The sequence below is a fragment of the Triticum dicoccoides genome, chromosome 3A, assembly GCF_002162155.2.
Source record: "Triticum dicoccoides isolate Atlit2015 ecotype Zavitan chromosome 3A, WEW_v2.0, whole genome shotgun sequence".
Lineage (NCBI taxonomy): Eukaryota > Viridiplantae > Streptophyta > Magnoliopsida > Poales > Poaceae > Triticum > Triticum dicoccoides.
Window position 1 is genome coordinate 386,155,511 of NC_041384.1, and position 26,131 is coordinate 386,181,641.

The window sequence follows — 26,131 nt, forward strand, 5'->3', positions numbered from 1 at the left end:
CTATAGGAATTTTGATTCTAGTTTGTAGGTCAGCGATGCTTTTCAAATCAAGGTTGTACGGCTCTAGCTTCTGTTTGTCCCCTTCGATGGCTGCCCCATAGAAGTATATGTCCTCCCGAGACAAGAAATCGTGAAGCTCACCTGGTATGGAGGGCGAGTGTATGATGTGGTACACCAAAATATCATCTTCGAGGCAGAGCTGAAGGACGGCGGCACGCTGGATCTTCCTAGGGGCACGCTCCGTGTACTCTGCGTCGAGACCGATGACCCTCATCTCTTCCTTTTCGAGGGAGTTCGATACATTGTTGATCCACTGCCGAACAACCCTTGGGTGGACGGTGACAGTGGCAACTATGCACATCGAGCCTTCGACGAGGATATGTTGGACGCTAAAAACCTGCATCTCGATCTCTTTCGCCATTTGGAACCGATGGAACGGAGGGCTATGGTTTGGAGAATTAGGATTAGATGGCTAGTCTAACTGAAGTAGTAGATGATTATTTAAAGAGGTTAAAACAATGTGAATGCAGTGGGGTTTGGATGCAAAATGAAGACGAAGGGGAGGTGAAGAAGCCGAGGAGAATCGGTTCCTGATGGAGAAGGAGTAAATGGGAGAAGTGGCGTGCAGGCAGTTGATTAGACGGCTAGGTAGACTAAACGAAAAGGCTATGCGGGTAGACTGATGAGTCGTACCTGTTCGTGTACGTGCCCATCCTTCCTGATAGGTGGGACCTATGCAAACAGATAAAAAAATGTGTCGTAGTTTTTTTTTGAGCGCGTGAGTGGGACACACAACATTCTCTGGTTAAGGAATACTCCCTCCGTTTAGGTGAGTATAAGTCACCTCATGAAAATCAGGTTTTCCCAAAACCTTTAGGCGTGGAGCATTAACTTCCTGCTCGATCCCCTCCCAGCCTCGTTAGCCAGCGTTCTCTTCCTCTGCTGCCGCGTTCTACCTTTCCATTTTTCCTCTTCTCAAGTGTGGAACGATCTGCATGCCGTCCTTGATGCACCAGAACGACTGTCGGTGTACAAAAAGAGAGGTATAGTTTTTGTACCCCTATAACTGTGCACAGGAAGTCTGAGCGACGGGCACCACCACACCAAGCAAGGCAAGGGAGGTGAGCCAGGGTAAGACCGAAGCTCGAGAGAACTAGAACAACGCCAAGGCCAAGACCACGAAGAGAAAAGGGGACGAAGCGGACTCCCCCGGCAAGATCCTTGCCGGGAGACAGTTCTAGCAGCCCCGAAAAGACCCTTGCCGCGGCGACTCGTCCCGCGCCTACGGAGCAAACCACCCTTGAGTCCACTGCCCCCAAAGGGCAAGGATTTGGGAGACATCCCCGTGGCGGCATGCAGATCTTTGTGAAGACATTCAAGATCAGATACGCACTAAGGAGACGACAACCCTTGGCGGGATCCCAGCCGAGGAAGACCACAAGGCCCCCGGCAAGCGCCTTGCCGGGGATGACAGCAGGCGCCCCGGCAAGACCCTTGTTGGGGCCCCGGCAAGGCCCTTACCGAGGACACCCGCAGGGCCACCATCAGGCCCACGCCGACTAAACCTCCACCGCCGTTCGCATGCAGCTGTCGACCCAACCAGCTGGGCAGGCACCTGCGTGGCGGCATGCAGATCTTCGTGAAGACCCACCACTGCGCCACATCAGCTGCCTGCCTACCTACGTGGCATCGCAGGCGTCGCTGGCCAGGGTGCGTGTCGACACAAGAAGGAGCGGCGACGGACGAGACAGGTTTCTCCCCCGTCCCCGATAAAGCAAGGACACCTAAGCAAGACGCATTAAATGCGCCTTGTCATGTAATGCGAGGGATAACCTCGCATCACTGTACCCTTTCCACCTCCTATGTGCCACTGTGGCAACCCCTTTTTCTATAAAAGGAGGCCCGAGGCGACCAGAGGAAGGATTCGGCTTTTTGGAGCTCCTCACGCCCCATAGCTAGCTCAAGAACATAGATATACAATCCACCAAAGTAGGAGTAGGGTTTTACGCATCCTCGCGGCCCGAACCTGGATAAACAAACTGTGTGCTACCTGTTAGATCCGCTCTTCTCACGACCCCTTGCCCCGCCAACCACAGTAGCGATTCTTGTGATCCCATAGGTGTCGTTCCCACCGACATCTCTGGCGCACCAGGTAGGGGGCGCAGTTGTGAGAATCGGCTCTAGCAATCAGCCCAGCACTCCTTCGTCTTCGTGGCTCCTGGAGAGGGAAGGAGGCCGGAAGATCAGCGCTCGAGCGACTACAAACAGAAGCTAAGTTGCACTGAACCCTTATTTGTTCTATCCTTTTTATATGAGGTTATTTCCCCCCGGAGATGTCACGCCTTTGTATGAGAAACCTGCACGCCAGGGGGCTCTCCCACGATCGGCAACGCCCTTGCCCTGTTTCGAGTCTACTCAATAGCTCAAGTGGCTGCGTCAGGAATGGCAGAGTAGCCTCCCGCGATCAACAACGCCCTCTATTCTGACTCGAGTCAAGCTCGACAGTTCGAGCAGCCGTGTTCAGAACAGAAAGGTGGCTCGTCCGGCAGCACACATACCCAGCAGGCCCATGGGGATCCATCCCCAAAACGCCGCTAGGGGCTTCCGCACCGGCGAGCCTACCCAATCGACGTAGGGCGCGCATACAAAGAGGAATTGAACGGGGAAATAACGTGCATGAAATTAAGAGTACTGCAAAGTTATATTACATCACATCATTGCTGCGGTTCTAACTAAAGATGAAATTTGTCTTGGTCGTGAACCTGCAGCGGCGGTGAAGAACGGGATGCCTAATCCCGGCGCTAGCCTTCCACCCTCTTGATTTCGTCGATGCTGCTGATGACGGGCTTGATGCGCTCCTTGAGCACCGTGAGGTCAGTACCATCCGGCAAGCTATCCATCGCGGCATCAAAGTCGAGGTCGGGATTCCAGTACGCCATCTTGGTGAGGACCTTGGTCATGACCCCCCGACAAAGTCGCCGGGCCTCCCCGGGCAACGTGGCCGCTCTGCTGGAGTGAAGATAAGCCAAGGCTCCAAGGACGCCCTCGAAGAACTGGGTCAGCTTGGCATTGACGGTCCCGCTGAGCTTAGGGGCATACCTCACATTTGGCATCCCCATGGTGGCCAACTGCGAGGTGACCCTGCCGACGACGTCCTCCAGACGGCTGATCCATTTATTCTCGCCTGCCACATAATCCTGGTGGGAGGCGGCCTCGTTCGCCCGCAGCTGCTTCTCCTCCTCCAGGCTCCTGGTCAAGGTCTCCTCCCGAGCCCTGCTCTCCGACAACATCTTCTCGAGATCCTCCAGCTTTAGCTTGAGATCTCTGACGGAGTTTTGCGCTTTGGAGTGCTCCCCAGTCCTGCTGATGACCGCTCCTTGCGCCTCTACCAAGGCGTTGTTGAGCGTGCTCTTCTCGTTGGACAACTTGAGGGCCTACTCCTTCAGCTCGTCCCGCTCCACCTCCAACTCCCTTTGTTTGCCGGCATGGGCCAGAGCCTGGGCATCGAGTGCCTCCTTATGCCTCTGCTCCAGCTCGCGAGTCCGCCGTGCGACAAGGGCCTCGAGCTCCTCATCCTTGCCACGGAGCGCTGCGGCAAGCTTCGCCTCACGCATGGTGAGGTCCTCTTCCTGGGAATCCAGTGCGGCTTGATGCTAGTTCCGGACGGCCTCGGCCGCGGCAGCCAAGTTCGCCGCCTTTTCCTGGGCCTTCTCGATGTCAGCCATCTTCATGGTGAGCTCGACATTGTGCTTGGCCAATTCGTCCTGAAAGGCCCTTTGCTCCTCATGAGTCTGGTGGAACCAGGTCTGCGTCTCAGCAACGCGCGCCATGAAATCCACCTCCGCCTGGTCCACCGTTGCCGTCCTGGACTTGACCTTGTCTAGACGGACACGGTAGAGCGCCTGGAGTTTTCGGAAGTTGGCCCCCATAGAGCGGAAAAGCTGCTCTTCTGGAGAACCATCACCGCCAACGCTCGGCTCAGCGAGAACCTCGAGCCCGGTGGCGGCAAGCACCTCGCCGTCAAAGACTTCCCCTACGGCGGGCGCTCGGGAACTTGACGCCCCTGGGAGATGGACGAAAAGATCGTCGCCCACCTTCAGGTATCTGCCGGGGCCCGAGGTTGAGGAGGAGGGAGGCTGATCATCAACCACCTCTTCCTCGGCGGTGGCCTTGCCGGCTTCCCCGGCAGGCCCACCGCTGGCACCCTTGGCAGAAGCCTCGCCGGTCACCTCGGCGGCCCCCGCAGCGGTGTCCTCGGCAGCATCCTTGGCGGCCTCTGCCGTGGCCTCCTCAGCAATATTCCCAACAACAGTATCCACGTCCTCCATATCTATTGAAGGAGGGCCTGGGTAGTAATGGGAGCATTGAAGCCAAGAAAAAGAATAAGGGAAAAAATAGAGACGGAGGACAGGCGACTCACCAGTGCTAGGCTGTGAAGCAGAAGTCCCCTCCCCGCCAGCATCCGACGCCGTGGCAGAGTCACCAGCACCCAAGTCCCCCTCTTCCTCCATGGGTGTGGGCTCCGTGCTTGATGCCCTTGCCGGGGACTCCCCTCGCGGTGGCATAGTCGATGGGGGTGGTGTGTTGGTGGTAGCCCTCTGCGGCTCCTCCTGCTGCCGCTCCCCTCCTGCAAACCCGACAAGGTCAACACCATAGCATCAAACGCCTACCACATGTCGAATAAGACGAGGGTGACGAACTTACACTGGGGGCTGTGCCGGGGGCTGCTGTCCGGGCTGCTCAACACCACCAGTGGCGTCTTCGAAGCCCCAGCTGGGGGCTGACTGCTCGCCGAGGCCTTCGCCCTCTTCACCCTCTGGGCCAACATCTCTGCATCCCTGCGAAAGCAAAAACGGCTCAAGATGAGTGACTTAATTCAGAGGAATTGAAATGGCAGTAAGGAACGGAGTACTTACTCATGATCCACCTCCTCCTCTTCCACCACTTTCCTTTTCCTCTTCGGGCTGAGAGGCCCGAGATCAAAAGCGACCTCCGCGTCAACATCCGAGTCAACATCTGTCGGAGGAGGCAAAGACGGCGGGGTTTGTGCATGCCCAGATGAGGAAGGGGTTGTTGTCTTCTTCTTCTCAGCGGCCTTCATCAGCCTCTTGGCTGCCGTGGCCCTCGTGTGATGCCCAGACCCCTCCAGGGTCAATTGAGGCCGCGTAGCCCTGCCGGGTCGGACCGGCTCGCCGGAGCCAACCCGCCGCAGGATTCGCCCTCTTCCCCTGGTTGGCGTCGAGCCCGCCGCCACGTCCTCCTCCGACGACGACTCGTCGGCCGCGTCTTCAACGAGCGGAGCTCCAGTGTCGGCGCTGCTGACCTCCCCGGAGGCTGCCTGTAACACCCTCGATGCGACTATAGCTCCCATGTGTTGAGGCACGACTTAGAGGCATAATCGCATTGAAGGCATATGTCGCAAGTTAGGCAATCTTCACAACATCCCATGTAATATAAACCATAAAGGGGAGATAACATAGTTGGCTTACACTCGCCACATCAATCAAGTACATAAATAACATTACATCATCCAAACACTCATGGCCCGACTACGGCACCAAAAAAAAAGAGAACCCAACATGTGACACGGTCCCGATCACCCCCAACTGGGCACCACTACTGATCATTAGGAAAGGAAACATAGTATCGTTGAGAGTCTTCGTCGAACTCCCACTTGAGCTCAAACGCGTCACCTAGAGCGGAATCATCAGGCCCTGCATCTGGTATAATAGTAATCTGTGAGCCACAGGGACTCAGCAATCTCGCACCCTCGCGATCAAGACTATTTAAGCTTATAGGTAAGGCAGGGTAAATATAGGTGGAGCAGCAACCGACTAGCAAAATATGGTGGCTAACTTATTCGCAAAAGAGAGCGAGAAGAGGAGGCAAAGCGCGAGCGAGAAACTAGAGAACAACCTGCGCAAACATTACTCCAACACCGTGTCCACTTCCCGGACTCCTCCGAGAAGAGGCCATCACGGTAACACACTCAGTTGATTCATTTTAATTAAGTTAAGGTTCGAGTTATCTACAACCGGACATTAACAAATTCCCATCTGCCCATAACCGCGGGCACGGCTTTCGCAAGTTCAAATCCCTGCAGGGGAGTCCTAACTTAGCCCATGACAAGCTCTCACGGTCAACGAAGGAATAGACCTCCTCCCAACACGTTCCGATCAGACTCGGTATCTCGGTTCTTCAAGACACTTCGACAGGTTAAAACAAGACCAGCAACACCGCCCAAATGTGCCGACAAATCCCGATAGGAGCTGCACATATCTCGTTCTCAAGGCACACTCAGATAGGTCAAGCTACGAGTAAAACTAACCCTCGAGTTTCCCCGAGGTGGCCCCGCAGGCTGCCTGGTTCGGACCAACACTCAAAGGAGCACTAGCCCGGGGGGGGGGTTAAAATAAGATGACCCTCGGGCTCCGGAAAGCCAAGGGAAAAAGAGGCTAGGTGGCAAATGGTAAAACCAAGGTTGGGCATTACTGGAAAAGCTTTAATCAAGGCGAACTATCAAGGGGTTCCCATTATAACCCAACCGCGTAAGGAACGCAAAATCCGGGAACATAACACCGATATGACGGAAACTAGGGCGGCAAGAGTGGAACAAAACACTAGGCGAGAGGCCGAGCCTTCCACCCTTTACCAAGTATATAGATGCATTAAGATAACAAGATAATATAATGATATCCCAACAAGTAAAATAAATGTTCCAACAAGGAACAGCCTCCAATCTTCACCTTCAACTAGCAACGCTATAAGAGGGGCTGAGCAAAGCGGTAACATATCCAATCAACGGTTTGCTAGGACATGGTGGGTTAGAGGTTTGACATGGCAATTCGGGAGGCTTGAAAGCAAGTGGTAGGCATCGTAGCATTGGCATAGCAAAAGAGCGAGCAATCTAGCATAGCAAAGATAGTAGTGATTTCGAGGGTATGATCATCTTGCCTGCACAGTTGTCAGAGTTGACTGGATCCTCGAAAGCAAACTCAATGGGCTCCTCGTTAGCGAACTCGTCTCCCGGCTCTACCCAAACAAGAAAAACAAGCAACAAGGACACAATCAACCACGTGCAAGCTCAAACAAAATGATGCAAAGATGATATGCTATGCGGGATGCGATGCGTGATGCATATGCAAGATGTGACAAGGAATGCATGAACCTGGCCTCAACTTGGGAATCCAAGTGAGCCACTGGAAAGATTAGATGAAATCGCTTGAAAGCGATATAAAGAACGTCAGAATCGAGTTATGGTTTGGAAATGGCAAGCGGTTCAAATATGGCACCGGTCTGCGATTGACAGCAAGTAGCCATCTAAATGCAATGAGATGAACATGTTACAGCACTCAAACATGACAACAAAATACATGGCAGGGATGCATTCAAGATGCTTAACAAAAGTCTAGCACTGAGCTACGGCCAATTCATCCATTAACAGGTTCAAACAAGCATGGCAAAAAATGCATATGGCAAACAGATCTCACACTTAGTGAAATTAACACTTGTCTGGAATCTCAGATCAGGTAGCACTCTTCGGAGCAACAAAACTACATGCTACAGGACCTGAACATGGCAAAGTAAAGCATGGCATGGAGCTACTCAAAGAGCTTAACAAAAGTACCTTAGTGACCTTGAGCCAAAAGGGATCAGAAAATACAATTGCAAGCATGTGAACATGGCAAAAACATAATCAGTTCTCAGACTTAGTGAAAACCGAAGCATGCTGAAAACAGATATCAAGTAGGCATGTTTACGAGCTCGATGCACTCGCTATGGTGCAAGTCATGATAAGCTAAGCATACATCTATCAAGAATACACAAAATGTAAGCTAGACATGGCAAAACAATAGCATAGCATGCACGGATCAACTACAACAACACTGGCAAAATTGCAAACAAGTTGACAATCTGCCCAGATTCACAAAGTAGCAAAAGTAGAGCTCGATTGACTCAATCTAGGGTGCTCCATAATTGCAAAAAAAGACATGGATGGATAGAGCACTATAATATTAACAAAACATCCTTACTGATCATCCTCAAAAGAGTCACGGATCTCTAGGAAACAACATGAACATATGGCATCATGAGATAAACAGGTCAAGGACTTAGTGGAATTACTAAGTCCCTGAAATCAGAATTACCAAGTGCCTCACTTGGCAAGCTCGTGCTAGTCACCACACACATCACAAAAATACATGGGTTGCACCTCTGAAAAGATGGAAAAACCCTTAACAAAACATATGTAGAACTCATGGGCATATCATGCACACAATAATCATGGCAAAAATGACAAATATCTAAATGGAGCAGCAGATCTGACAAATATCTCAAGTAGCACTCTTCGAACAACATTCAGGGCATAAAGATGAAATCAAATGAAAATGACGCAATGGAATGAAATGATGTACTCTCTGAGATGAACATTTTGATATGCTATATGCCAAAAGCGGAGCTACGGATGCAAAGTTACGACACGATGAACATAGGCACTTGAAACTGGAAAAAATCGGGGACTTAGTAGAATTTCGACCACCGGATCTAGGGTTTCGCACGGTTTTCTAGGCGGCGGCGGATCTGGCCGGAGTTCGCCGGAGTAGATGGTGGGGCGCCAGAGTAGAGGTCCCCGGGCCGGATCTCACCGAATCCGGCTGGAGCTAGCCGCGGTGCGGAGGAGGAGGGCGCGGCCGAGCGGCGGAGCCGGAGCTCGGGCTCGTGTGGCGGCGGTGGAGCACGGTGAGGCGACGGGCGGCGATGGCGCCACGGCGGCACTACGGCGCCGGACGGCGAGGCGAGGGGCGGCACAGCGAGGGCGGCTGCGGGCGGCTGCGCGGCCCGGGAGTCGGGCCGGGGACGGGCCCTGCGGGCGTCGGCGGGTGCGGGCGGCGATGTGGTCCGGGGGCGCCACGTGGCAGCTCCCGGTTGGGGGCGGCGGCGATGTCCGGCGCGTCCGGAAACGTCGGGCGCGCGGAGAGACGAAGGGGGCTAGGTTAGGGTGGATTTGATCCGGAATTTTCGGGGGAGACTATATATAGGCATAGCGGGAGCTAGGAGAGTCCAAATGAGGTGCGGTTTTCGGCCACACGATCGTGATCGAGCGCTCTAGATGATGGAGAGGGTTTAGGTGGGTTTTGGGCCAAATTGGAGGGGTGTTGGGCTGCAACACACACGAGGCCTTTTCGGTCCCTCGGTTAACCGTTGGAGTATCAAACGAAGTCCAAATGGTACGAAACTTGACAGGCGGTTTACCGGTAGTAAACCAGGGCCACTTGGCAAGTCTCAGTCCAATCCGGAAATGTTTAATCCCCACACATGAAAGAAAGGTAGAAATGACCACCGGAGGAGAACGAAGCGCCGGAATGCAAAACGGACAACGGGGAAAAAGCTCGAATGCATGAGACGAACACGTATGCAACTGCAATGCACATGATGACATGATATGGGATGCATGACAATGATAACAACACACGGAGACAAAAACCCAAACCCGAGAAAATAAAATAACTTAACGCCGGAAACGGCAAGAGTTGGAGTACAAATTGGGAAAGTTACATCCGGGGTGTTACACCGCCGCCCACCAGGTGAGCTCCTCTTCCTCCGCAGTCGTTGCGGCCTTGTCCTCCACACCCCCGGCACTGCCGGCCTCCATGGAAAGCTGTGCCTCCCTCGCCCTAGTGGCGATGTAGTCCAGCTCTGCCTGGGTGGTGTCCATGACAAGCCACTGCTCGGCGTCAGCATTGACATACACCTCGATCAGGGTGTTAAAGAATTGCTGCACATCAGCATCCTTCAGCTCCTTCCAGCTTGGGACAGGGCCGTGCGTGTTATAGTCCGGCATCATAGAGATGATCTCGGACCAATGTGAATTGTTGCACAACGGGACCACCCCTGCTGGCAGCTTGAAAAACGGCCCCTTGAGGGCCTTGCCAACCTTTGCGGCAGCCCTCGCTGCCTTGCCGGTCCGTTCGACCTTGCCATCGCGACCCACATCAAGCTGGAAAAGCCACTGGCAGAAGTGGGCATGCGCCAGCACTGTGAAGTTGTGATCGAGGCCGGGGCAGAGTCGCATGATGTCATCCGGATTCGTAAAGAGCCAAGCTGGCCTCCCCCTGTTGTGCAACGGGGCGATCCGGCGGCGAATGAAGTCCGCCTCGATCATCTCAAGGGTGAGTCTGGCACGGGTGAGCCGGAGAATCCTAGTAGTGGCAACAGTGAGCCTCCCATCGGTGGCGTCGACATCGCTCCAATCACTGCCACGGACCGGCGGCACTCGGCGGACCTTGTAGAATTCCGGCGGGTTTTCATCCTCAATCCAGCACCACCGTCCACGCCATTCCTCCCACCTCTCCTTCACGGCACCGTCCGGGTATGCCCCCTTGGATCTTGGGATCCAGGTGACGCAAGTAGAGACGGCACCTCCCGGCTGGATCTGAGGGAAGAAATAATGGCGGAAGAGCGCCGTGTTGGGCTGCACCCTGGCAAAGCCTTCGCAAAGATGCACGAAGAAAGCCATGCACGCCACCGCATTCGGAGTAAAATCCAAGAGGCGAAAGCCGAAGGTGTGCATAATGTCACAGAAGAAATCGGAGAAAGGGGGGCATAACCCACAAGCAAGATAATCGACGAAAAAGGGATGCCGATTTGGAGCAGGATCGACGCAAGCAGCAGGAATGACGCGCATCGCCGGGTGTCCCAAATTCTCTCCCCCGTCTTCGCTCCCCATAGGGGCCTGAAGGAGGCCCGGAGCTCATGAACATCAACCGTCGAGGGGAAGAAAAGGGCAGACTTCGTCCGGTCCCCCGACAGCGTGCTCTCCGGCGGCTCCACAGTCCCAGCGCCCTTAGCCACCCCCTTGCCCTTGACGGATTTGGGTGCCATGGCGGCCAAGAAGTTCAGAGGGCTAAGGAAGGGGGGTGGCGAAGCAATGATGGCGGGCGACGGCGGAAGCTTAGGAAGGAAGGAAGAGAGGAAACAACGGCTCTGAGTTTGGAAAAGGCATGAGGAAAGAGGAGAAAGTGAGCAGCGCGCCCGCGGTTATTCCTTTTTTATGGGGAAAACACGGGTCGCCTCCTTTCACGTTAACTGTGGTGTGACGCATGCCCGCGGGAACCAACCCCACGCATGCTGCCCACGTCACACGCACCTCCCCACACCGTGCCACGCGCGGGAGTCGTGGGAAGCGCAGCGCACGAAGAATCTTACCGCGGTAAAAACCGCCCCTCCTGCCCGCGCACTGTTTTTGGTCCTAGCCCAACAACGCGTTGCGCTTATGTGTGGCCCAGGCCCGGGGGCTCCTATCGGTGTACAAAAAGTGTAGGCTCCTATCGGTGTACAAAAAGAGGGGTACACTTTTTGTACCCCTATAACTGTGCACGGGCAGTCTGAGCCACGGGCACCACCACACCAAGAAAGGCAAGGGAGGTGAGCCAGGGTAAGACCGAAGCTCGAGAGAACTAGAACAACGCCAAGGCCAAGACCACGAAGAGCAAAGGGGACGAAGCGGACTCCCCCGGCAAGATCCTTGCCGGGAGACAGTTCTAGCAGCCCCGGCAAGACCCTTGCCGCGGTGACTCGTCCCGCGCCTACGGAGCAAACCACCCTTGAATCCACTGCCCCCAAAGGGCAAGGATTCGGGAGACATCCCCGTGGCGGCATGCACATCTTTGTGAAGACATTCAAGATCAGATACGCACTAAGGAGACGACAAACCTTGGCGGGATCCCAGCCGAGGAAGACCACAAGGCCCCCGGCAAGCGCCTTGCCGGGGATGATAGCAGGCGCCCCGGCAAGACCCTTGCCGGGGCCCTGGCAAGGCCCTTACCGAGGACACCCGTAGGGCCACCATCAGGCCCACGCCGACTAAACCTCCACCGCCGTTCGCATGCAGCTGTCGACCCAACCAGCTGGGCAGGCACCTGCGTGGCGGCATGCAGATCTTCATGAAGACCCACCACTGCGCCACCTCAGCTGCCTGCCTACCTACGTGGCATCGTAGGCGTCGCTGTCCAGGGCGCGTGTCGACACAAGAAGGAGCGGCGACATACGAGATAGGTTTCTCCCCCGTCCTCGATAAAGCAAGGACACCTAATCAAGACGCATTAAATGCGCCTTGTTATGTAATGCGAGGGATAACCTCGCATCACTGTACCCTTTCCACCTCTTGTGTGCCACTGTGGCAACCCCTTTTTTATAAAAGGAGGCCCGAGGCGACCAGAGGAAGGATTCGTCTTTTTGGAGCTCCTCACGCCCCATAGCTAGCTCAAGAACACAGATATACAATCCACCAAAGTAGGAGTAGGGTTTTACGCATCCTCGCAGCCCGAACCTGGATAAATGAACCGTGTGCTACATGTTAGATCCGCTCTTCTCACGACCCCGCGCCCTGCCAACCACAGTAGGGATTCTTGTGATCCCATAGGTGTCGTTCCCACCGACAATGACCACTGCATGCATCGCAGCAGAGCGTTGATTGGGCATGCACGAGAATTTGGTTCTGCTCGCAATATGGATGATACCTGAACAATGAAGTGAACAAGCATGCTAGCACGGGAGACCTATTTACGCTATACAATACTGGAGTACTCATGTACCTACTAGTAATAGTAGTAGTAGTAGTACAATTGTGGTACAGTTGATGGTTAAAATACTATTCATCCGGTCCTCACAGTGAAGTGACAACACCCTGCGCCTGACACTAGTCCAGGCGGCATGTTCAGGTTACCAAGTCAGCCTCACCCCGTGCACAGTGCAGTCTGTCACTGCCGCTGTACAGCACATTGGCGCCTCGCCTCGTCTCCCTCTCCGCTCCCATAGCACCACTCCATCTCCATCTCCTTCTCCATCTCCATCTCACTGTGCCCCCGTGTATCGTCGCCTCACTCACCTCCCCAATACCACTATTCCCTCTCTAGCCGCTCCAGCACCGACATCCTTCTCCCCCGTAAATCAAGCCCCCTTCCAAACTCCACCATGGCCGAACGCGAACCGCGCAGCATCCATATAAGCCGCGATTGGAGCAATCTCCCTAGTGACATCCTCGACCTCTGTTGTTCGTGTATGGATATGTTGAGCGCATTGCGGCTGGCTGCATGCTCGAGGGACATGCACACGGCCATCGTCGAGGTGAGGCCTAAGCTTTTCAAGACACCCTGCTTGCTGCTATCTGGTCTTGCGAGATTCGCTCACCATGATACGGAGGCGTGCATGATGCCCCTCGACTTCAATCCGATCTCCATTAGACGAAACTTCTTTGCAGGTATGTAGTGGGTCGCCGTACATCATTTCCCTCGACATAGATCCGATCACCATCTCCCGAAACTTCTTGGCAGGTATGTACTGGGTCGGCATGAACTCCCACTGGATGGCTGCCTTCAGAGAAGACGGTAAAAAGTTGGTGCTCGTGAACTTCCAGACCTCCCATGAGATTATCCTTCCTCCATTGGATTATATAGAGTATTACCATCGCGGTCCAAGTCATCTAGATTACTACGTCAGTTGGACGGACCTTGTTTTGCAGAAGATTGTAATCTGCCAAGTGCCCACACGACATGCGAATTACACAAACTTCAAGCTAATTGCCTCGTTCGATCGTGAACTCGTCTGTCTTTACGCCGGTGCCTTCTATAGCTGGAGACAACTCGGCTCGCAGTGGATCATCGTCAAAGCTGATACACACTTCTGTGATGCTATTGAACACAATGGCATCATCTATGCGATCGACAAAGCAGATGGCACCACGTATTGCTGGGACGGCGCGTGTAAGTTGTTTCCTCTCATGTTAGTTTCCTCATTTTCATGATGTAGAAACATGCACCACACTGTTGGTTTCATCTAACCATACATAAGGGAAGTAATTGTGCATATGGAGAACTCTATATTTGGAAGTAGTGAAATTCTGCAATGCTTACCATGTGTACATACCTATATTCGCCCTTCAGCAATCAATGGCTAGAATAATATCCTCACAACATTTTTGCCCACAGAACACGAGTATATAACAATGCATGGTCTGTTAGTTACCTTGAAGAATTTGTTTGTGAGGACAGAACATGATTACATAACATGCATGACATGGTAGTTTCCTATGAAGAATCGATTGCGAGATAACATGAGTATAACCATGCATGGCACTTCTATATTTTCGAACCCAGTATGCATTTCCCTGTATTTTCCTACCAGTTCCAACAGGGACATATCAATGCTGTTTCTTGCATTATCCTACTCATAATCTGAACAATGCTGATCTTACATTAACAATGCCTGTCCTTTTTGATATGATGTAGTGTCCCTATAGTTACTGCCCTTTGTAATCACACCACCTTTGCCAAAAACAAGGAAGCACAACTGGTTCCTCGCACAATCAGATGACGGCAAAAGGCTGATGATCATTCGGACACATGAGCCGGAAAAGTTATATTGCAAAAACCCCACTGTATACAAGCATCGTGTAATACGTGAGTATCCGGACAGTGGTTGTTACATCTATGAGCAGGATACCAGCTTGTTGGGGCCTTTAGGATTTTTTATTTGGAGGCAGGTAAACAGCCTTGGTTCACACTCTCTATTTCTCGGACTCAATTATCCGATTAACCAGGAGATCACCGTTGGCAAGGACCTTGATGGCAGAGAGGCTCTGTTTGCTATGGAAAACTGTGTCTACATGGCGAGCCCTAGGAGTTCGGGAGCAAACTCCCTTGATTGTCAACGATACAGCCTGCAGTCAAAATAAGGTGAGAATGACAAAGGCATCCGGATTAACTTTGATCCTTGGATGTCTCAATTACGACATGCAGTGATGTGGTTAGAGCCTTTAGGTTGATAGGTAATTGGGCTGTTGCATCAAAAGGGTGGAGTATTGGTGTCTCCGGATCACTGGTCGCTGAAGCGGGGCTGCAAATTATGATGGTGTTGGATCATCCCTTCGAATGACTTTGTTGTCTTTGCTGCTGGTTCTGGATGGGTAGTTCTTTCTTTTGTTATGCATATTCCTTGTCATTTGGTCATCCTCGTCTATGTCACTCTTACTATGTAATAGTTGCTTCTGTTTAGAATATCATTTTCGTCAGGATCACGAGAGTCTGAGCGCTGCAGATGGGTGCGTTTTGGTGGTGTAGCAAGACTTCTTATGAACTATCATGTCTTGCTGTTTATGTCAGTAGTAGTCACTAGTCAGTGTTTGAATGTTGTATATATCGTTGTTTCGAACTGTTTATTGTCTCGAACTACTGGTGGGCTAAATGAGGGCATCACCATTCTCCAGTGTTCAGAGTATATCTCCTTTTTTCAAGTTATATAATTTGAGCTCAATGTCTTTTCGATGATGTACACTTGTTTGGGCCAGTGAGGTGTCGTTGAATATGGGCCGAGTAGTAATGCAATGCCAAACAGGTCAATTATGACTCTCAGGCCGGGCTCTCAAAAGATCCTGAAAAAAAGGTCGGGCTCTCCAAAAAAGAAAGAATAAGGACTCTTAGGCCGACATGTGGGCGCCACTGGTGTTTTCGTGCGCTTGCGCGCCGAGAGCATATTGGCGCGTGCTCGAAATTCATGATACCTTTTCATCCCCAGTCTCCCGCCCCTCCCCCACCTCTGGAATCTCGATTCCTACTCCAGTTCCCCCAAATCCCCCTCCTGTACTCCCTGTACTCAAGTGCACTATCATGTCACTGGTCAACGCGGATCTCCGAGCCGGAGATCCTGAGGTCCGTCCTGCTTTCGGTCGCTGCGTGCTGTCGCTCAACAGTGGCATGGCGGTGCTTGACGACCAGTTTGCCGACAAAGTGCTGATGGTAACCATCAACGGCGACCGGCCTCCTGTCTCACCAGATGACCTTGTCAAAGCTCTTGGCATTGCGCGCGACATCCAAATAAGTGACTTGCTCGTCGAAGTCTGTCCCCCACCGGCTGATTTCTTCATCAGGTTCCAAACAACTTTCAACTGCAGTCGTGTGTTCGAATCTTCCCAGCGTTTGTTCTGCGATGGCGCGCTAGTGAGCTTTGATCGGTGGCACCCAGGATGGGGCTCAGTGCCCTCTGAGCTTGAGTTTTTAATAAAGCTTACCTTCCACGGCATGCCTCGACGTGCTTGGAACAGCGAGTCCATGGACGAGCTTATCAACGACCTTGGAGGTGAGCTCGTAAGTATGTTTGTTCCTCTAGACAGCTGGGCTCTGACGTTTATGGCATGGATGAAGAAACCGTCCACCATACCGAAGGTGATTGGTGTTGAGATACCGGTGCAGGAACCGGGGTTGTACTATTCGTCTCCACCAAGGCCGTCGTGGACCACGTTAGGGATGTACCTGTATCGAGTGTTCGTGCATGTCGAAGAAGTGGTCAATCCATCAATCGAAGTCCTGTCGCCGCTGCTGGTGCCAGGGTCCGTCGATGACGTCCATTACAGGAGTCAACGTCAGACTTTCCCCGTGTTGCTCGGAACAAGGGATGGCACAGGGCCTACTCCATCATGCGGCGGAGGCCACTGCTTCTTTGGGAGAAGAGGCAGGGCTGGCTGCCTGGATGTGCTCTAATTTGAGGTAACAACTGAATCTTGTCAGATACTAGTTAAATCCGAGCTATGGGTGTGAAGCACTGATATGCCAGTACATTTGATTGTGACCTGTTCTAATTTTGTACCTGGACTTTTTTTTAGAAAGGGTTGTACGTCAACTTAATGTGCTAGCAGAACTTATTGTGTTGTCTGTCTGTTTTCTTTGCACAACATTCAAAATATTTCTCCGTCATTGATAAAGACGATGAACCGTTATGTACGACTTCGTTGGTTTCAACATAGCCCTTCCCGTAGCGATCCACTGCTTCCATCCTAATTGTGCCGCCTGCGTGAAATTTTTGTATGCAAGTTCAGTGTGCTATGATGTTCTATATGATTGTGTCAACTATATAAGTTTTTACTGAGCATCAGCAATGCATATGGCTGAAAGATGTATTTACGAGCATCGGCCGATGGGTCTCTCTCTCTCTCTCTATCTCTCTCTCTCACACACACGCACACGCACAAGAGGGACCCGTTGAATTATTTATTTGCTCGTGACAGCTTTTAATTAGGTTTCACTCTAATCTAACTTTTTTCTTAAGTTATTGATTGAGCTCAGTGACTTCAAAAAGTTGTACAGAACCCTTGTTTGGGCCTTTCCGGCGTCGCTGAATGTGGGCTGAGTAACCATGTTAGGTTGTACTGTACTACACAGACTTTTTCGCTATTTTTTTAAATAATACATTTTTTAATAATTTTCATAAATATTACGCTGGGTAAATTTTTTTCAAAAATAATACACCGTCGGCCCGCTGCAGGCCGACTGGGCCTAGTCGGCCCATAGCCGGCCGATTGGATTCCAGTCGGCCTACAGCTGGCCGACTGGCCCGTGTCGGCCCACTGTGGGCTGATTGGGTCCTGTTGGCCCACTGTGGGCCGACTAGAGCTAATTGGCTTGTTGTGGGCTAATTGTTTTTGCAAAAGTGTTAATCATGTATTTAAAAAATATGTGTATTGTGACCTCCTCCGCTCGCTGTGGGCCCACTGTTGACTAAAAAATATGTTTTAAAAAGTGTTAATCATGTATTTAAAAAATATGTGTATTGTGACCTCCTCCGCTCGCTGTGGGCCCACTGTTGAATAAAAAATATGTTTTAAAAAGTGTTAATCATGTATTTAAAAATTGTTAAATGTGTGTATAAAAATGTTCCTTATCTATATAATTTTTTTAAATGTGTGTATAAAAAATAGCTTTTTTTTCAACATCAGCAATGCAATTGGGCCGACAGTTGTACACAATATCCGGGTCAACTTGTTATTCTCCGCCCCGCTGGGCTGCAAACTTTCCTAGGAGGTATGCATTAGGCTTAACAAGAAAATGGACTTTAAGAAATAATAAATGGGATGTAATTATAATAACTGGAAAATTACTATGCACCAAACACGTAATTAGTTTGAAAAATATATTATTTTTGGAATTTGAAATTTTAATTTCATTACTTGTTGCGCGCGCAATATTTTGTTGGATTTTAATGTAATACAACTTTATTTTGAAATTATATTTAACCTGACTAGAAATTTCGGATAAAAATATTTCGGATCCCATCAAAATGTGGGAATTTTTTTGAATTCTATTTTGAGCGGTTGTTTGAAATTATTAATCGTTGTCCTAGCTAGAAGTTCGGCTGTACTTTTAACAAACTGTAAGTGGGCTATAGTAAATTCCATTAGAATTAAAAAAATGGGTTGTACATTCTTACAAATTGAAAATGGGCTATATGTTCTCTGCCAAATCTGAGCTGTGGGCCTACTAAGTTGACGCGTACCAAGAGCTTTGTCAACTTAGTCAATATAAACGATTCTAGCTGCAGTGATCATACGATGTCCATCCAACGGCCGTAGTGCTTCTTCAACCTCTGGTCTTCTTGCTCCAGCCGCCCAAAGCAGCGCCGGTCGTGTCGTGTGCTCCTACCTCCCGTGGCCGGCTGTGATGCCGCGGAGGCCTCACCGCCTCGTACTACTCCCACCGCTGGCCAGGCCATCCCTCTACTCACCCACACCCCCTGTTATTCTGCGGCGACGGCAGCCTCACACCGCAGCCGAACCAGTGAACCCTTGTACTCCTCTCCGCGCGGGCTTCCACTTATGCGTCTTCCCCGGCTCCATGTCGTCCCCTTCCTAGGCCTCGCCGTCGTCCACTGCCCTGGTGTTCTTGGTGCGGCGTGGTCAAGGAACGAGTTCCATCGGACGTGGACTGTACGTGGAGAGGCTGACAGCTGGGTCCACGGCCGTAGCAAGGAAGTGCCTCCTTATTACGCGGAAAATAATGTTTCCTCCACCTAATAGCAGGGACCCACCGGACGGGCCGCCATATTTCGCAATAAAAGCGTTTCCCCCTAACTGCTGGGACCCACCAGCTAGACTTCGCATGCAAGGAAGTGCGTCTGGGCAAAAAAAACGATTCACCCCCTGACTGCTGGGACCCACCAGCTACATCTTCGCACGAAGGAAGTGCATCCAGGCAAAAAAAAATGATTCGCCCCCCGACTGCTGGGACCCACCAGCTACATCTTCGCAGGCAAGGAAGTGCCTGACAGTCGGGACCCACCTGGTCGAAGCGTACATAGCGTTGTCATTCTGGTCGCGAATGTGTACGTACATATATACTGGTGGATGTAGAGGCGCGCACGTGTCGTAGTAGAGGCGCGCACATAGCATGTACATGTACGTATAGCAGCCAGGGTGCAAGAAAGAAAATACGGCCACGTATGTGTACATACGGGCGGGCTCTCCAACGCCTACTCGCGCATATGTACGGCGAGGGCTCGTGTACATGGCTGGGTCGAAACGGAGAAACAACGTCGTCGTCGTGTTCATGGGTCAGAACGGAATGCGTGGTCGTGTTCGTCGGGAGGGCTTGGACGGAAGAGGCGATGGAAACGAGGCCTGGTGTACCGCACAACAGAGGAAACGGACCTCCTACGGTCGAAACGAGGGTCCTGTTGATCGGGAGGGGTGTGGCGTACCGCAAAACGGAGGAAACAGACCTCCTATGGTCGAAACGGGGGTCCTGTTGATCGGGAGGGGTGTGGCGTACCGCAAAACAAAGGAAACGGACCTCCTACGATTGAAACGGGGGTCCTGTTGATCGGGAGGGGTGTGGCGTACTGCAAAACGGAGGAAACAGACTTGTGTTGGAGCGCTATGGTCGAAACGGGGGTCCTGTTCATCGGGAGGGGTGTGGCGTACCGCAAAATGGGACTCAACGGGATACTGTTCATCTCCACCGTCGACCCCCTCCAGCCTCCACGAGCTACTGTTCATCCACCGTCGACCTCCTCCACCTGTTCATCCAGCCTCCACCGCGCGCTACTCCACCGGCTACTGTTCAACCACCCCTCCACCGTCTACTATTCATCCAGCCCTCCACAGCACGGGGTCCTGTTCAACCACCCCTCCACAGGCACCCCTCCACCGTCTACTTTTCATCCTGCCCTCCACACCATGGATTCCTGTTCATCCACCCCTCCACGGGCACCCCTCCACCGTCTACTGTTCATCCAGCCCTCCACCATACCATGGGGTCATGTTCATCAAGAGGCAATGCCACCGCTCACTATTCATCCAAACCCCCCCGCAACACTCACTGTTCATCCCATCGATCGGCTTCAGTTAGCAGCAGTAGCCAAGGAATCGCTCGATCGGGTTCGGTTAACAGCTATCGATCGATCGCTCGGGTTTAGTAATGCATAGCCTGCAGTGCAATTGCTCGGGTTCAGTTAGAGCCCAACGCCTCGCTCGGGTTCAGTTAGAGCCAACGCCTCGCACACACGTGTGTACGTGTACGAGAGAAACACGCATCGCTCGGCCCCCGACCTCCCACCGTAACCAGGAACTCCCCGAAATTTTCCTCCCCCTCGCTTCTACCACGGTTTTTTCCGTCATGGACGGCCCAAAGAATGTCATGCAGCTGCGTCTCCGGCCTGCCCAGGACGAAAAGCCCATTTTCTGTCATGATTTTTTGTCATAGAAGTAGGAGCCCACCACATCTATGATGATACCGGGTTTTGTCACAATTATCGTCATAGAAGTGTCATATGTATGACAGGAAAAAATTTCGTTCGGCCCAAAATGTCACGGATGTGTCATTTTTTTGTAGTGAATATTAATCGAAGGAAGGGGGATCAATCGTCGGCTGTGGACCTTCACGAGCATCTAGCTTCCACGACCGTCGACAAGCACCATCCAAGACGTGTTCATGCCGACGCAATACATACCGTTAATGTAGTTGAGGGTGACGGGGATCAGATCATAGTCAAGAGGGTTGATGCTCGCCACCCTACTATCATTATGTTGTGTGACATGCCATTTCTGAAGATCAGGCGGCATCAGCAAGCAAGGAGCTGGCTTAAAAAGCTCCGACATGAGGGCTTTGACTAAACGGTACAGCCCCGACGAGCATGCAGCGAGCGGCATGGTACTGAGATTGTCCACACGCGAAACAATGAGCTTGATTACCTCTGTGGGGAGTGAATTCCAGCCACTCTTTCGGCGGACGCTACTCGGTTCTGCCATTGTTAGTGCTCGGGTTTCGGAAGAGGGGGAGGCGCCTTAGCGGGGATGGAAGATTGGACGATTATGTGTGGAAAAAGAGGAGAAGCGAATATGTGCTGCGGGAAGTGGACAGGTGATGATGACTACAACACGCCGCTTGACTTATGAGACACATACCAGCAGCGTAGGGTCATATCAATGCCATACAACTTGCTTGAGTGATCACAGTACTGGTACTCCCTACAGTACCTACTACTATGCCCTAACTTGCTTGAGTAGAGTAGTAGTGCAGTAGGACTCTGCTCTACTACTAGCACCGGAGGATTAATATATTCTAATCTAAAATAGTTACAAACTTCAATGCCCGAGAGTGGAACGACCACGAACCGCCATCGGTGCTAAATCCAATCCCCAACGAACATTCGCTGGCAGACATGGCAGTTGCAAACGCTCGCGACGCAGTTACAGTGCGTGTGTAAGGGTGGCGGTTTTGTCAAATACTATGGCTTAAAAACAGGCCACCGTCGGATGGAAATCTGACGGTTACGTGGGATTCTCCGGGATTGAGCTCGTGGAAAACAATCGCCAGATCTCATTACTAAAAAAAGGTTAAAACACCCGGGGCTATAACTTGCACCGGCTGACCACTAACAATGATACTAACATAGTTGTAAAATGGTCAAAGACCGTGTCTACGTGGTGTTTGGAATTATATGCAAAAAACTAGCAAGATGCACGTGCATTGCACGGAACATCAAGATGCATTTTTTTTACAAAACACCTATTGTGATTGACCCATGCAGGAGTAATCCCATGTGTAAAAACTAATGATATCTTGATAATTTCATCGGAAAAATGGTATCTCGACCATTTCATCGAAAAAATGATATCTCAAGAAAGATGATAGATAAGGTGAGGAGGTGTGGGGCATGGTGGTGACTAGTGGTCAGACTGGGCAGAGGCATGGGGATGGACGGCCAGAGACTTCCTTTTTTAATTGCTCAGCAATGAGGTTGTGGGAAATAAGGATGAATGAGGCAAGACCCTATCTGTAAATGTGGAGAGAGGTGCGGGTATCTGTTTTAAAATTGTCATAGTTTGCTTTCTATCCATGAGATATAGATCGGACGGTCTATACTATAAGATGGCAGGCACACCATCATCACCAACTCGGTTTTTTCTCTACTCCTACTCCTATATTACTTACTCCTATAAAAGACTCGGTTGGTGATGATGGCGTGTCTGCCATCTGCCATTTCTGACCATTAGATCTGCATATAATGGTTGTGATGTAACTTGTGGCCTTTTGCAACAATTCCCACTTCTCTACTCCAGTTTGCACAAAACCCCTTAGTATCTTGAAACCAACCACATTCCTCCCTTACCTCATCAAAACAGCCCAAAGAATATATTTGGAGTGAAACATAAGATATTTTTAGTGATATGTATATCAAAACTAAATTGTTTTCTTTCAAATTTGTGAATATGTATTATTCTACTTTGGATCCATTGCAATAGACGGGCTCATTGCTATAAAGGTTTATCTCTTGCATCATCCGCAACAAACACCTAGTGTACTGGTCCGGGCCAGATGCTTGCAGCACGATGACTTGAGTTCGAATTCTATCCTAAACTATGGCTTTTTATATTTTTTAATATATACTTCTTTCGCTACTGTACTGGGAGTGGAACCCATAGAGTACTTAGAATACAGGATTAAGGATGGACTTGTTTCTTATTAACTTTTTGTATGAATTTGTAGCCAGCCTGCAAGTCATGTACACTGTACTGACAATGGAACCCACAGAGTATTTAGAATACAAGATTAAGGATGCAATTAACTTTTTATAGAGGGAGAATCATACACGCAATTAACTCAAATGGATTGGACGTCACTCTATTATACTCCAACGACAACCGGCAAATTTCCTCCCGCGGGCCGGAGTAGGTCTCTCGGTTTGCATGCGAATTTAACGGAGGCATTTGATGGAGGTGAGGAGGCATGTTCAGCCGGGCATGCAGCGGGCGGTGCAGTACTATTCTATTTGACAGCTTCTAGTATATTATAAAAAGGAAGAAGAGTAGTAGAGATAGAGATAAGAGTAGAGATAGAGACTAGGGAGGAGCACCATCTACTGCTTCGTGTGCTACTCCTACACTCCATTCGGCGGCCGCAACGTCCCCTATAGCCACTCCCTCTTGCGTTCCATTCGGCGAGCGCTGTTGAAATTTGGGGAGTGCACTCTCGCGACTGCCGGCAGTGACGACTTCACCGACGACGACTTCTTCCCCGACCACGGCAACCTCTTCCTCAACGACATGGGCAACAACCTCAACGCCAACGGTGCTGCTCCCGTTGCACCATATGTGTTTCTGTCCTTCCTATTTGATGTCGTGGTAGAATTCATGTTTCTAGTCTGTGTCCTAGATTTGATTTGTTCATCTACTATGCTAGTCCACATGATCAGTTTATTCTCTATTATTGTCGTCATGATTTATTTTGTGCTTATTCAGACTAAATCTCGTAGTAACTTGCTCATATATTCAACTGGCACAACGTCCCCTACAACCACTCCCATTTCATGGACGGCCTGGTCGATGCCTGCAAGGAGCCCTTCGTCTACTGCTATGAGTGCCCAATGCCGTTTTGGGGCTCGCTGGCAGACCTCGTGCGTCACCTCACGCTGGCGTCCGGCGATCACTATTGGCCCTTGGCGGAGAACATCAAGTACGAGACGTGCTACCCGTTTATCGTGCCGTAGCCGTTGGAGGATCACCGCCGCCTGCTAGTCTCAAAGGAGGACGGCAACGTCTTCCTCTTGATCATGGACACTAGCGAGGCCGCGCATGCCGCCACCCCGTCTCTGTAGTGTGCGTCAGGGGCGACGCCGCTGACGCTGACACTGACACGAGGCTGATGTATGGATGCGTGCTCACTATTGCTGCCCCTCAGAGGTACGTGGGCCACACCAGCTCCATGACGCTGACTACGACTGTGCCGAGCTGGGACCTTCCCGCTGATGTGGACATGGAAGACGCATGGTATGATTCCCCCCCAACATGGTGCACGAGGATCCAAGGAGGTTCACCTGGACATATGCATTACCAAGTTAAATGTTGATTATTAGTCTTCGCTCAATATAATCCGCTATCTAAGCATGTGGAGACTTCTTACTATATAGTATAGAACCTTCCATGCATGATCTTGCTCTATTAGAGTATCGTGCTTGAATAAAAGTGTATCCATTTATGGTTTAGTCTAGAATCTTCCATGTATGCTTTTGCCCCATCAGAGTTCTCGCTTGCCATTTATGAGATTAACTGAGAATTTTTACTACAGTACTGGTGAAAGACTTATGATGAACCATTTCTTACCTCTCCTCTGCCCCCTTCCAAATCATCCTGATTTAATCCCTCCGTCTAGGTGTATAAGAGCATGGTTAATACTTAATAGTATAGCCAATTGTTGACTATAAGAAAGTGACATGTCACCTGTAGCCAACATGTATAACAATCGGTACTCAAAAACTAATTCTTAAAGATCATTTCTTGCAAAGCACAATAAGTGTTATTTCTTCACAAGTTTTGGATGCAGTTTGAACAGTTGAACGCTTTTGTTTGCAAAAGACATTTTTTATCTATTTCATCGGGATGTTTGTGAGCTCTGGAGATGAAATAATATCCGAAGAAACCTATCAATACCCGTTACACATGAGATGACCCCCACATCCTTTGTCAAAATAAACAACTCCCCGATCAATGCATTTCACTGTTCCGTGCAATGCACGAGCACCTTACTCTAGATTAGTACGACGAAAAATTTAACTAACATTATATATAGTACGATAAATGCTCATGCATGTCACCTAAAATTATATCATTGAAAACTATGTTCAAATACGAATCCAATGATATAGTTTTTGTTGACATGCACTAACATTTTATCAGTTAAATCTTTAGTCAAATTCAATGGGGCACTAATAAACCACGACCGATGTAGTACTAGTGTAGAGGGCGGCACTGCACGGGAGTCTAACCCCGCTCGTGGCACGGAAGTAAAGCCGTCATACCAGGAAACCCAACCATTTCCAGTAATAAGTGGCCTGGTAAAATAAACGGACAAGCAACCAACACATCCCTCCATCTTTTTTGCATTTCATCTCTCTGCATTTACTTTCTCTGGTTCATCTCGCACACTCGATCCCTAGCTACTACTCCTAGGGCCAGTTCTTTTGGCGGCTTAAAAAATAAGTCGTCTCTTCCCCAGCTCTTCCCATAAGACTAGTCACAGTGGAGAGTAACATTAAGGCACCTCACTCATTTATTTGGGCTTCTAAACTACTAGTACCTCCGTCCTGGTTTATTCTTCACCATTGTAATTTGTGCTAAATTTCGACCAAAGATTTAACTGATAAAATGTTAGTGCATGTGACATGCACAAATATTTCATTAGTTAAATTTATGGTCAAAATTTGACACAGATTACAATGGGGACCAATAAACTAGGATGGAGGTAGTAGTTATGGGATCACTAATCTAGAAGCCTAAAAGAACTGGCCCCTGGTACTCCTAGTAGTAGTACTCAAGTTGGAATTCCAACACGGCACAACTTGTTAGGCAAAAAATTCGATACAGGGTGTAGGAAGCGGTTTGGGAATTTGCATGCCTTCCCGACCAGTGAGATACTCCGTACAAAGTACAATAGAGAAATAACCATGGAGAAGGAAGCTAAAAGTAAACAATCAAATGAGCATTTTTGCATTTGTTTTGCATTGAATCGTTTCACAAGCTTGACTAGTTCTGTTTTTCTACTTTTACAAAAACCGCATCATAATGTTAAAACATGCATTTGCACGTACATAAGTAATAGTAGTACTCCCTCCGTCTAGGTGTATAAGTCTTTCCTCCTTCTTGGTCACGGTGCACAACCAAAGATGACTTATTCACCTGGACGGAGGGAGTACCACAGTCTGCAAGCATATATAGAGAGAGACGTGTAGTGCGATAGTATATAGTAAAGTTTGTGCTATATGCACGTACTTACAAAATGCATACAGATACGCAAGGTTTCCAAACTTTTCC